The sequence below is a fragment of the Hermetia illucens genome, chromosome 1, assembly GCF_905115235.1.
Source record: "Hermetia illucens chromosome 1, iHerIll2.2.curated.20191125, whole genome shotgun sequence".
Lineage (NCBI taxonomy): Eukaryota > Metazoa > Arthropoda > Insecta > Diptera > Stratiomyidae > Hermetia > Hermetia illucens.
In genome coordinates this window covers 163,936,177-163,950,211 of record NC_051849.1, presented here as the reverse complement: position 1 = coordinate 163,950,211, position 14,035 = coordinate 163,936,177, and positions in this window count along the sequence as shown.

The window sequence follows — 14,035 nt, the reverse complement described above, 5'->3', positions numbered from 1 at the left end:
AAGTTTACGCCCGATTAAACCAATTACGATGAGTGACGAATAATTTGATTGTAATTGACCGCATATTGATCGAATGTTTATTATGGTCATTATATCATACGTTTCACGGTACGAAATTGCTTCAATGTCCGTAGGTAGCCGTAAAAATTAAATTGCATTGTCAATGCGTTCAATAAATTGTCAATATTCAATAATTTACAGTCCAAGTTTTTGCTATAAATAAACTTGAAAGGCTCTTATAAGTGGAAAATGGATATTTAAGCAAGGGACTCGTGGCGATTTCAATGAATAATCTATAATAAAATAAATTTGTAGATATGTGTCATATATGTGTGTACATATGTTTTTCGTGTTCATCCCTTAGAGTAGTCCATTTCGTATTGTTATTATTTTTTCATTTTTGGATGTCGATGAGACTGTACTTCAGTTTCATTAACGTCTCATTTAATGCTGTAGAAATGATAGACCTACCGCAGCGGAACAACAGAGAGATTGGCGCAAATATCCATGACGCATCAGGAACGAGACCGAGAAATCGATGCTCAACCAACTCTATCATCCCACCTCAATTTAAAGATTATATTTTCTTATTTATTCGTGAGATCATAAATTGCGAGAGTTGTATTAAGGGACAGGATAATTGCTACAACATATAATGAGGCAGAAGGTTCTTTAAAGTTCGGTAGAAAAAGTAGAGGAAATTTACATGACAATTTCTATGAACATTTTCCAACATGCTATAAAAGATATTCAGCCAAATATTCTTGTTAAATACGAATCCAAATATGTAGATTTTAATACGGTAACGATTTCAACTAATAAAACTTCCAAACATATTGCAAGTTGTCTAATAAATTCATTTTCCCTTACAGGAAAACCATTTGCCTGCCAAGGATTAGATTTATTAGACCACTTGCGATATGTTTGTGAGCTTTTTGTTTGAACTCGTTAGCACATTGAAATCCATACATTTTGATTCATATCTAACCAGACATATTTGCTTAAATGATTATTTTTCGGAAAGGTTAAACTTTAGGGGAACATTTTGCATTATTAAATTGACTTCCTAAATTTTTTTAAATAGACGCTATTCCCGTTCTGATTTGATGTTGCTCTACCATTTTGTATCCTGATTTTTTAACAGCTTCGGTCCACCGACTGCATCCACGCCCGGAAGATATTTCTCAATTGTGTTGTATATTTCCAGAAGCCTTTCCAATTTCTGCTGGATTGATTTTTCAAATATCCGCCATTCTGTGGACGTTTCCTGGCCGTAGCGTACAACCCATTATCATATTTTATTCGCATCTCGGTATCTGTTTTAAGTAGATCAAAGTACGTTTCAGTACTTTCGATTGTTCAAATGCATTTATTTGGTTGCCGGCTCTGATTCATTCGTCCTTCTTATTGTCTTAAAGGCACAAGGTTCTTTTTTACCTCGTGAGCAGTTGTTAGTTGGGCTGTATCCTGCGAGCTTTGAAGAGCATGATCGTTGCAATGGGTATGAGGGAAACGTGACCTAGAAAGCATGCAGTTTATTCTCGACTGTATCTTTAATAATATGTGGTTTTAAGGTTTTGAGTAAAGGGAAACTTCCTTAAAATTGGTTCACTGTCTATATTTTCTCTATGGATGGATATGGCGCCAGGTTGCAATAATCGGTGGGATTCTCACCCACTAAACCCACCCCACTTTTGCCTTGTTCCTTCGGTGCAAAGCAGGTTGCGGACCCTGCCTAAGATGGAGCGATGGCGTGGGTCATCACGCCAGACAGCTTTTAGCGATATCGAATTGTTGGACCTCGTACAAAACCGGAAGTTTGGAGTTCCTTATTAAGGCAGGCCTAGACCGGGTACCGGTTGTTGCGCCGTTGATGATGATTATGTTGATTTTCAGAATGTCTTACAGGGGCTCCTCCTCTTTAATCAAAATTGTAGACATTAGAACATGACATGCTTTGAACTCTCAGGTGTGCAATTGCATTCAGGGCAAAAGGAAGAATCATCCGCGTTCAATACCTCAGGCCTTCTAAGTAAAGCATCATCCGTACTAACGACACACTGGTATTTTCCGCTTTTTTACATGCATAGTTCAAGTGTTCCCCTGCCCTTCACGTCAATTATCACACCCAAGTATCTGATATGATGAACTGATGATGTGGCCACTAACATAAATACTAATCGTATTCCTTTTCCTAAGGGAGGTAAGCAAGAACTTCTCCGTCTTGTCAAGGTCAAGCTGAACCATTTCCATCCAGACTTTTATGTCGCTGATAGATTGGTTAGTGTGGTGTCGATCGTTGAATGTGCTTAACGAAAACCAAACTACTGCTCCGAGAGGCCATATTCTATGATAGGGAGAAGTCTATTGTAGCAGCTAGAATATTTCCTACTCTGCCTATAAGGCAAATCGGGTGGTATGATGAAGGATATTCCCATATTGGGCTTCGAGGGTGAAAATATTTTTGTCAGTTACACCGAGCGGAGAAAACTTCTTCTACCAAATATGCCTCAAATACCCTCATAAACCAGCCGGCTGTGATCTTAACAGCGAGTTTAGGGGGAGCTTAATTTTTACCGGTAAACCTCCGCAGGTTCCTCCTCAGTTACTGCGCATTTGCTGGAATGTGATCAGCCGAGCTAGGTATATATGTATATAAAATGTTCAGAAAGCCTTTCATGCGTGAAGCGCTGAACTGCTAATTTTCGACTTGGTTCATCTCAATTTGGTTTAATACTTTACTGAGTTTGCAGATTTGAGTATGAGTTATTTTCTTTCCTATTCCTTCCTTTAAAGGTTTTGTGTAAGAAACATATTAAAAACAATCCAATTTCTATACGTTAAGATCTTCAAAAGACAATTTTTACCCACTAAAACAACCCCCGACTTCCCCCTGTTTCTCTGGTCACCTTTGCCTTTCGTACTCTTATATTCGATAAAAGACATATGTACTTTACATTGCATATGTTCATCATCTTATTTGTCAAATTGTCAATCGGCATCATTCCCGAGATGACGAACGCTGAATCATCTGCGGCAGTCCTGAAGGCAGAGCAAACTCTTAGGGTTGTCCTTCTGTGGACTGCACTTAGTTTATGAGAATTAGGTGAGATCTGTAATGTCTTTCCCGAAAATGGGGTTGTATAAAGCAAGATGTTGGCTATAATCAACCTACCAGTGTACTGTGATCTTTCCATTTTTGGGATCATCTTTGCTAGAGTCACAGATTGATGACTGACTTGGAAATGATGGGTTGGTTGTCGATTTTAATGTGGCGTAATTTTCCTTGCTCCCTATTGCATATAGGGGTATGTAACTCACTGTATGCGTAAGCGTTTTCAGTTCCCACCTTTCAATCAAATTTGGTATCAGTCACTAGGCCTGTCTTTGAGAAAAATGCGTGTGACGGACAGACAGACAACCAGACAGACGGGGGTACTCCTAAATACCTGGTGCACATAGTCATGGAATTTCTCTGGGAGGGAATATTGTGTTACAATTCGGACGATGGATTAAGACGTATACAATAACCTGCGGGGTTCCACAAGGACTAGTCCTCGGTCCTCTCCTGTGGATAATAATATATAACACAATTTTAAACTTGCAACTACCCAAAGGAGTGACAATCATTGGCCTCGGAGCTGACAAACGAGGCAATTTCTGAAATCAGGTCTTGGCTAGAGGAAATTAACATAAAACCGAGGCAGTCTTGATTACTAAGCGAACGAAGCAAACGTCGATAAAGAACAGGATTGGTGAGCACATCATACAGTCGCAGTCACCGCTTAAATACCTAACAGTCACGGTTGACCAAAGACTTAAATTCAAGTACCATCTTGGATATTTAGCAACCAAGGCCGCCATAGTGGCTACATTGTTGGCAGGAATGTTACCAAATATGGGGGTCCTAGGCAAAGTCGTCGGCTCCTGATGTCGAGAGTTGTTAACTCCATCTTTCTTTATGAAGCTCCAGTCTGGGTACCGTCTTTGAAGGTGGAAGCAAACAGAAGAAAAATCGCAGCCCTATACCGATTGAGTGCATTGCGAACGTCATGCGCTTACCATACAACTTCAGATGAAGCAGCTTGTGTTATAGCAGGCATGATCCCCATCGACATCTTGGCGAACGTGGGTCGACGCCCCTATGACCCATCATATGCAATCGGCGAGTCCTATACCTATCGTCGGCAATTGGCACGAAGTGAATCTATGTTGGAATTGCAAAAAAGATGGGATGATTCACCTAAAGGATGCTGGACACAAGGGATTATTCCAGAAATGTATCAAACGAAGACACGGTCAGGTTAGTCACCACTTAACTCAATTCCTAAGCGGACACGGAGGGTACGGTGCATACCTTTATCGCTTCGGGCCTGACGACTCCTCGTATTTCCCGACATGCATGGTGATTCCGGAGAATGTAGAGCATGTTGCCCACGGTTCGTCGCACACAGAGCTGAGGCAGAAATTGACGCCGGGGCACGGTGGACAACCGAGAATATCGTGGACCACATGCTAGTCTCTGAAACATCTTGGAGGGTGGTGGAAAAATTAATGAAAGCGATCCACAATCTGCTGAGGAGGTAGGAGCTTCGGTGGAAAGTTATAAATAGTGACAGGAGCCGCAGTTCATACATGATCCTGCCCCGAGACGTAATACCGAAATGGCAGTCCCGCGGGGTAAGCGAAGAAGAAGGACACTTGCGGAGAAAAAAACGGAAGCGGTCCTCATCACCAAGCTCCGTAAAAGAAATTTTGCCCGTATTCAAATTTGGAATCATATCGTCACTTCAAAACCTGCTGTCGAATACTTGTGACCGTTGATAGACGGGAAGCTTAGCTATAAGTGCATGTGCTTATGAAAAAGCATCCACTGCAAGTGTGGCCCTGGCAAGGATGAAGCCGAACCTGGGAGGGGGGGGGGGGACGATATGCTTCCAGGTTGCTTATAGCTAAGGTGATGAGTTCGCTCCTGCTCTATGCAGCTCCAGTTTGGGGAAAGGAATTGCAGGTTACATTTAACGCAAGCAATCTGAGTTCAGTCTACAGAAGAACAGCCCTAAGGTTGTGCTCGGCATTCAGGACTGTCTCAGTGGCTGCAACATTCATCAATGGAATGGAATTATGCCCATTAAAATCTTGGCAGATGAAGTGACGAATATATACAATGCGAAGTCTGTCTTTCCTTTATCGCAGACGGAAAACGTCGAAAGGGAGAGATCTCTAAATAGATGGCAAGGCCGTTGGGAACGCTAGAGAAAGGGTCGGTGGATATACAAGTTCATCTCTCCCATCAAGAAGTGACGGGAGAGACGGCACGGTGAGATTAAGTATAATCTTACCCAGTTTCTCACGGGACGTGGAGATATCGCCAGTAGCTGTTCAGGTTTAAACTAGATACCTCACCCAATTGTTCAAACTGCAATGGAGTCCCATGGGACCCAGAGCATGTATTCTTCCACAGTCCAAGATTTGTGGGGGAAAGGAAGGACTTAGAGGAGACTCAAGGAGAAGTGCTCCTATCAGAAAATGTGGTGTGAAGAATGCTACCATGTCAGAAAGGCGTTCAACTCTATAGTCGCATCTATCCAGAGCAAATTGTGAAACGCAGGAGAGACTAGAAAAACGCCGTTACGTATGCCGCGCAGAGACGAAAGGAGACTAAGCTAAAATGAGTTGACTCAGCCCCGTGATGTAATACCGTATGATGGTTCCACGGGGCGTGAGGGCAGTCGAGGGGTGGTTTTAGTGGATAAGAATCCCACACGCTGGTGTATCCAGGCCAGTGTTTTTTGAAGATTTCCACCTCCTCACAAAAAAAAAAAAATAAGACAGATAGCAAACCAATCTTAATCAGGTTTTGTTTTACACACCACCTTAATGAAAATGTGCGATATATCGAATGCACATCTGTTTAAACATTCAAGGATAAGTTACATCATAATAGTAGATGTACAGATATTGAAGATAATGTAAATGTATTTTAAGAATATATGTAAGAAAAAGATTAAGAAGAAAACACACACGTGCGATAATAAGTTTATTAAACTCTAAAGTTTTTTCACTTCTATTTCACAAAGAGACAAGATCTAGGCAGATCTAGTAATTATCTGTGTAACTTTTAGCTATGTATAAATGAAGGAACATCCAGCAGAAGAACACATTATTAATTCCTTCGTCTTTAAAAAGATTTGAGTGCCCAGCCCAGATCTTGTTGACGCTGGGTTTTTTTGGAAATGCTCTACCCGATTTATAGGATTTTAAGTTGATAACAATTGATATCATTAATCAAAGTGGTAAGTTATTAACTTTATTTAGGATTAGGTCTCTGCCTCTGTTAATTTTGTCTTTTAGTTGTGTGAATATATGTGAATTAGAATTTTAGTATTGTATCGACTGCAGCTTTGTTTAGATGAGGTTGAGCGGAGCGTTAACTAGAATATTACTAATTAAAGCAAGTACTCAATGGTTTATAAACAGTGTTACGACCTTATCTAGTCCTAATGTAACAATGACATTCTAAGTATTTTATTACAAATTCAATAAACTTATATAGGTAAAGTAATTCTAAACTTAAGGATTGATTTGGTTACGAAATTAGTCTTCTTTGGAGATAGATTATTTGTTTGTTACTACATATCTTGCTGTGAATACGATATATCTTGTTTTTGTCGACATATACTTCCCAAACATGCCGGCAAATATAATACTTTAAAATCACTTCCGGATAATGGCAGCATTCTATAATATTTTGTTAACATTGTTGTTTCTAAGAGTCCCCTGCATATGTCTAAGGACTCTCGCTTTAGGCAATTATCTAGAGTATCTAAAATTTCAGGGTTTGTTTTTCCTATCAAGACATAGTATCCGATTGCTATACTTTTGAAATCGATAATATCCATACAACAATGTGAATTGTTAAGGTGTATAGAAATGAGCCAATGTGAACTTTCCTGCTCTATCTGTGAACTGAGCTATTTGCCTGTTTTTAATAAAACTAGGGTGAAAAATATATTCGTCGCATAGACGTCGGGAATATTTTATGACATTTTTCCGTACTACGTTCCGCTGATGTATTCATAGAAAAGCTAATTATATTGTCATTTACCGAAGAGTCACCCATTAAAGAATTTACATCACCTCGAGTTATATTTATGCCGAAATTGATTTTATAGTCGGCTCTTCATTTCTCTTTCTAGAAATGATTTTTGGTTTTCCTTGCTTGTTATCCTTGGTACCATAATCCTTGTTATAACAATCAGGGAGAATCGCTTATATGACATAGAGCTCGTCTACATGTAATATTAAATACTACGTCAGTAAGAGAGGCCGAATTTTTGTCGGTGTAGTATATAAAATACAGATGTTGATTAAATAATTAATTAATTTCTATTAATTAATAAAGGGAGGCAATATTCAAAATAATTATGAAAGTTATAATGGTTTGCTCTGGCATTTTGCTCCTAAACGTTTCCATAATAAAACAAGTTGGAATACCGGAAACTGGGCACTTCATATATAAAGGTTTTGTAATTATCTTATTTGAAGAACTTTCTATGCAGGTTTTTCTTTTCTCAGATACTTACAAATTCAAAATATTCCTTCGAATATGTATTTCTAAACTTTCAGATATATTGGGTTGGGGAAAAAGGAATGTCGTATTTGTGACTGAAATTTGACGCTTCATTTAACATACTTAGAATTATCCGATTTAAGTCAAATATGCGCCGTTTTGTTCGCACTCTTGTTGCCATTTGGAAGGTAATTTCATTATCCCCCCTCATAAAGCCTCCCTCCTTATTTGCAAAAAGCTCAGACAGCCAGTTTTCGCAAGCGTCTTTTGAGGCCAACTTAGCAGCACCAAGAGCGTTTTGCATGGACCGGAAGAGATGGTAATCACTTGGTGCCAGGTTCGGACTATACGGTGGGCGCGATAGGACATCCCATCCGAGCTCCCGTAGCTACTGGCGGATCATCAAAGATGTGTGAGGTCGAGCGTTGTCCTGGTGGAACACAACACCATTCCTATTGACCAATTCTGGCCGCTTCTGGTCAATCGCCTGCTTCAAACGGTCGAGTTGCTCACAGTAGAGGACGGAATTGATGGTCTGGCCATAGTTGAGCAGCTCATAGTGGATGATTCCCTTCCAATCCCACCAAATACAAAGCAAAACCTTCCTGGCCGTCAATCCGGGCTTGACAATCGTTTGGACCGGCTCGCCACGCGTCGACCACGATATTTTTCGCTTGAGGTTGTCGTACATGATCCACTTTTCATCACCAATCACCATCCGCTTCAAAAATGGGTCAGATTTGTTACGTTTCAGCAGTGCATCTCAGGTGTTCGGTCCAGGAGATTTTTTTTGCGTCAACTGGTGTGGAACCCCAACATCCAGCTTTTTTTGGAATCCAATCTTTTGCAAATGGTTCGAAATGCTTTTATGGTCTATACCCAGTTCCTGCCGAGTCGAGCGAATGCTCACATGCTGGTCTGCTTGGATGAATTCGAAGATTTTATCTGTTTCTACGACGATTGGCCTACCAGTACGGAGTGTATCTTCGACATCCACTACACCAGAACTAAATCGATGGAACCAACCCTGTGCTGTGCGAATCGTTACAATATCGGACCCATAACTTCACAAATTTGTTTGGCCACCTTCGTTGCATTTTTACCTCTCAAATAGTAAAAACGTAAAATATGACGAATTTCTTGTTTGGTAGACTCCATCTTTGACGCGCTAACTTGAGACTGAAACGTATGACCACAATACTGTCAAAGAGACACTTGTAGCACAGATTGTCGTCTTCAAATCGCCGTATAGTATGACCAGGCCTGGCAGGATGAAGGCGATCTCATCAAATGCTGCTGCTGCTGAGGAGTAGCATGACCAAAACTCCGTTTCGTACTTAGACTGGTTTTAACTAATACAAAAAATACATCCTGTTGCGCGCCAGTTGCTGTTCAAATGTTTGCGACTCAAAACCGTAAAATGAATTCATATGGAATACACAATTTGAATCTTCTATAACTTTGTTAGTAATAGTTGGATTGCATTCATTTAGAATTGTGACTTATATTTTCACTTATTCGGACGCCAACTTTCGTACTTCTACAATGAACCGAAGAGGGATTTTCGGGTAAAGTTCTAAAATATAGTTATGTGCTATTATTAACTTCACTTGACCAGATATCGTATTGGGATTTATTTTGAAGCCTGAATTTTGTATCGATGCATTCCTGTGATTTTTGTTCAGATTGTTGGGTTGGATATGTTCGTGAGAGCGAAGTCTGATTCGGTTTTTGGTGCACATTTTTTGGGTCCTCACACTTCGACGTTTCACTGAATACAAGAAAGACTGCGATTTTCGAAAAGTATTAATTGATAGCCTCCATCATCATATTCTGTGCTCCGCCCTTTGGCATGTACCGGGAGCCACCACAACACAAAATGATGCCACTCGTTACACGTGAAGTGATTCACAGACCACATATCCTCACCACAGTTTTGGATGATTGCTCCAGCAGTTTCAAAGTAATTCTCGTTGACAGACCGACAAGGGGTCGCATATTACTTGAAGCATGTTCATGACTGAATGTCGCCGTGGCAAATATCGCCGGAGACAATACTTTTCGAAGATGGCATATGGGATCGTAAAGTCTATTACCTTACGTTTGTTAACGACACACTATCCAAAGATCTGAATTAGCGGGTGAGCGAGGGATACCCGTACCTGACGACCACCAGGCTATAATTTGCCAGGTAGAGCGTAGGAAAAAAAGAAAATGTACTAAGAAAACTCCAGGAGACGATGCCGATGGGAAACGAAATAGAAAAAGTGATACAGGTTGTTGAGAAAATACAGAAAGCATGTAATGCTTCTATGCCACGTGGCACTGTATTCAAGAAACGAATAGCCAACTTCTAGTAGTATTCTGAAATTGACGAATGTGATAAAGTCTGCCTAAAAACCAGGAGACTCAGTCAACGAAGCAGGAACCGAACTAAGTTTGAGGAGTTGCACAATCGATACAGAAAGGGAAAAAGTGAACGACAAGCAGCCATTTCTAAAAGTAAAACCGAACATTTCGAGAGGTTATGCAAGGAAGCGGATTCCAATGGGGATGGGAGGTGCGTATAAAGCCACCATGCATCGATCAAGGGTAAACGCTCACCGCCGATTTGATTTGCTGCAGGATATCATTAGTGCTCTTTTCTCACAAGTCCTAAGTGAATCGAACCCACCCACTGTTCAGGTAGATCCCGATGAAATTTCCAACGTAACCACAGAATAGGTTCTTAACAGCGCGAAAAATGTTGCCGAAAATAAAATCCCTGACTTAGATGACATCCCGAGTAAGGCGCTGTTAGTGACAGTGGCGTCTTATTGACTTATGTGCCTATTGAACGGCATCGACAAACTGTTCGAGAGGGTCATCTACAACAGCTTTATACCGATCACCGAAAGGGACGGTGGACTTTCGGACGGGCAATTCAGATTCCGAAAGGCGAGATCTATTGTCAATGTGATCGCTACGGCCAAGAAATCCTGCGCAGTAGTTACTCTTCATGTGAAAAATGCTTTTAACTCTGCAACTTAGTGTAAAAGAATTGAGACTTTAGCGAAATTAGGCATTGCCAAATACCTGGTGGACACTGTCATAGAGCTTCCCGTGAAAGGCTATTGTATTGCGATTCGGACTGTGTACCAAGAATCGGCCCTCTTCTGTGGAAAATAATGTACGGTGAAATTTAGAGGTTAAAGCTTCCCAAAGGGGTGACCGTTATTGGTTTTGTAGATGATATCGGTGTGACTATCGTGGTACAAGACAAGGAGATCGAGACTTTGATAAACAAGGCAATTCGGTAAATCAGAACTTGGTTAGAAGGCGCTGGTCTGGCGCTCGCAGAGCATAAAACGGAGATAATTCTAATCAGCAAACGACGAGAATAACGGTCTATAAAGATTAAGAACAAGGCGAACAAATCAGTGTCCTAATAGCTGAGTGACTAGAGCACAAGGCTGTCGTACGGAAGGTCGCGGTTCAAATCATACTGGTGGCAGTGAGATTTGTATCGACGTCGGATACCAGTCGACTCAGCTGTGAATGAGTACCTAAGTCAAAATAGGGTAATTGTCTCGGGCGAGCGCAATGCTAACCACATTGCCTCCTATAGGGTACTGTAATCCTGTAGTGTACCGTTTTGGTTTGGAATGAAGTGCTCTAACACACTTTAAGGCCCTGATCCAATATGGATTGTTGCGCCAACGATTATTCTATGTCTAGACCGGATACCGGTTGTGACACTATTGATAATGATGAACAAGTCGTACACTCGTAATCAGCGCTAAAAAATCTGGAAGTCGAGATTCACCAAAAGTTAAATTTCAAGCCACATTTCAAGATGTGGTCTAGCAACAAAAGCATCCGGAATTACAACAATATTGGCCAAAACGTTACCGAATATAAGCTGTCCAAGGCAAAACCGTTGGCTTCTTATCTCCAGAGTCGTTAGCTCAATTTTGTTTTATGCAGCCCCTGTCTGGGCCTCGTCATTGGAACACGAAGGAAATAGGAAGAAGATTGCACGCCCATACCGACTAAATGCACTGCGAAAATTATACGCCTACAGTACAGCGTTTGACGAAGCGGCATGCGTGACAGCAAGCATCGACATTTTGGTGAACGAGGGTCGACGCCGCTATGACCCAACATTCGCAATCAGCGTGAACTGATGCGATACTGGGGTAGCAGAAGAGATGGAACAATTCTCTTAAAGGACATTCGAATTAAAGAATTATCCCAGATGTCGCAAAGTGGATTAAACGACGTAATAGAGGGGTTAGCTACGACCTCACCCAATTCCTAAGTGGACATGCATGGTATCGCGTATATCTTTACTCCTTTGGGCGTGACACCTCCTCATATTGCCCGACATGTAATAAGATTCATGAAGATAAGAGACACGTTAAAAACAACTGCGAGATTAGCCGCACACAGATCGGAAGTGTAAATTTTCGCCGGGGCGCACTGGTCACCCCCTGCTGGCTTCTGAAACATCAAGCTAAGGAAGGCAATCCACATTACATTAAGGAAACAGACGCTTTGGAGAAAAATAATATGTATCAACACGAGCTGCAGTTCGTAACTGACCCTGCATCATGACGTAATATCGAAATAGCAGTCACGCGAAGTAAGCGAAGGAGAAGGAGGTAGTTTTAGTAAGCAAAAGTCCCACATAACTGAATGGCAGGAGCCATCGATAGGTTTTGAACCTTTCCTCCTCCCAATGCCAAAAAAAGACGGACAGATGGATTAATGGACAGACAGACAATGAATCGATTTTAGTGAGGTTTTGTTTCACACAAAACCTTAAAACTGTTCAACTTGCTAAATCTTTTGTTCTTCCAATCTTTAGTGGTGGTTTTTACGAATAATGAGGGTGGCTATTTTGCCAATGCATATGCTGAGAACAAAGATAAGCACAGAATTTATCAGGCAAATAGACGAAGCAACGAACCGTGGAAAGAGACGCGCGTAGCAAAAAGAAGAGCTTTAACCACACAGCAGGCTGTCTTTGAAGAAGAAGAGGGTGAATTGTACCGGGCAGGGTACATACACTTTACTTAGTAATAAATATTTTTTGAAATTTTAGGAAGAATTCAATACATTTAATGTAAAAAATCCCTAAAACATAAGCACATAAATTTTGAACTTTTATACTAGGATAGACTCTTAATGAATATTTTGCTGCATTTTCTGATCCAGTCTTTGATCGTGCCGAAGTCTACCTTATGCCTCTGTCCCGCTTTAGATGTCGAATAAAAACGAGAAGTGGGCTTTTGCTTTGGGATAATATGCAACGAAATTTATGCGATCCTAAGGGCGGCAAACTGGGTGATTGCCGAGCGGTTGAAGGGCAGGCGCATCGTAGAAGTGATAGCCAAGCTGCATTGAGGGTTATGAGTATTACTTTGATCACCTCGAAAATCGTTCAGGAATGCAGAAACCGTTTGAACTCTATCTCTAGATTCAATGCGGTGGAACTATTCTGGGTACCAGGTCACTGTGGTGTAAAGGGAAATGAAATCTCGGATGCTTTAGCGAAATAGGGGTCAATCTCCTCTATGCCGGGACGGAACCTGCAATTGGAGTATAGTGTAGCATTGGTTAAGTCTGTTTTCAAAAACTGGGAACAAGCTTCCCAGACAGGTGGCAGAGCCTAAATGCTGCTCTACACATCAAACTTTTCCTGCCAAAACCGAACATGCGTACTGGAAAGTTTATTCTGTCGAAAAGTACGAGGACTTTTAGGTGTATTGTGGGCATTCTGTCAGGCCATAATTCACTAGCTGGGTATATGTTCAGAATAGGAATTACTCAAGATAATACGTGCCCCTTCTGTAATCCACGGAGCATTTCCTATGGACACATCAGGCATCAGATCTTTGGTGCCGATGTTCTCCAGTTGCGACGGGTAGCATCACATCCACTAACGGAAATCATGCGATACGTTATCGAATCCGGAATATTCCGTTAGATGGGTACAATGGATCAACGTAGACGAGTACAATGGGTTAACACGGCCTAAGTGCTCAGAAGCTGTAGATTCGATGATTTCTCTTCTGCTTGGAGGAATATTCCATAGAAAGTGCTGTATGGGAAAACATCGAGGTAACCATTTTAGATAGCAGTAACATTCTTGGGTGCTTTGGTCCACTAGCACGTCATCATACATAATATTCTACGATGATGCTCCATGTGGCACTCCGATATCTTGGCTGTAGCTCTCAGTGATTTCATTTGTGAAGTAATGTAATTTCCCGCCAGAGAACTAATTTTTCCATTAGATAGGGCAATTAGTTTGTTCAAAGTAAAGCTCCCATTATGGGATTCCATCAAAGATCATGAATACACATTTTGCAAATGCTACCCCCCTGGGCTACTTCGATGAAATCACTCATCAATCAATGTGAACTAAGCAACAATCAGCGGAGACCTCCTGCACTTTCCACGACTGCGACCATTCTA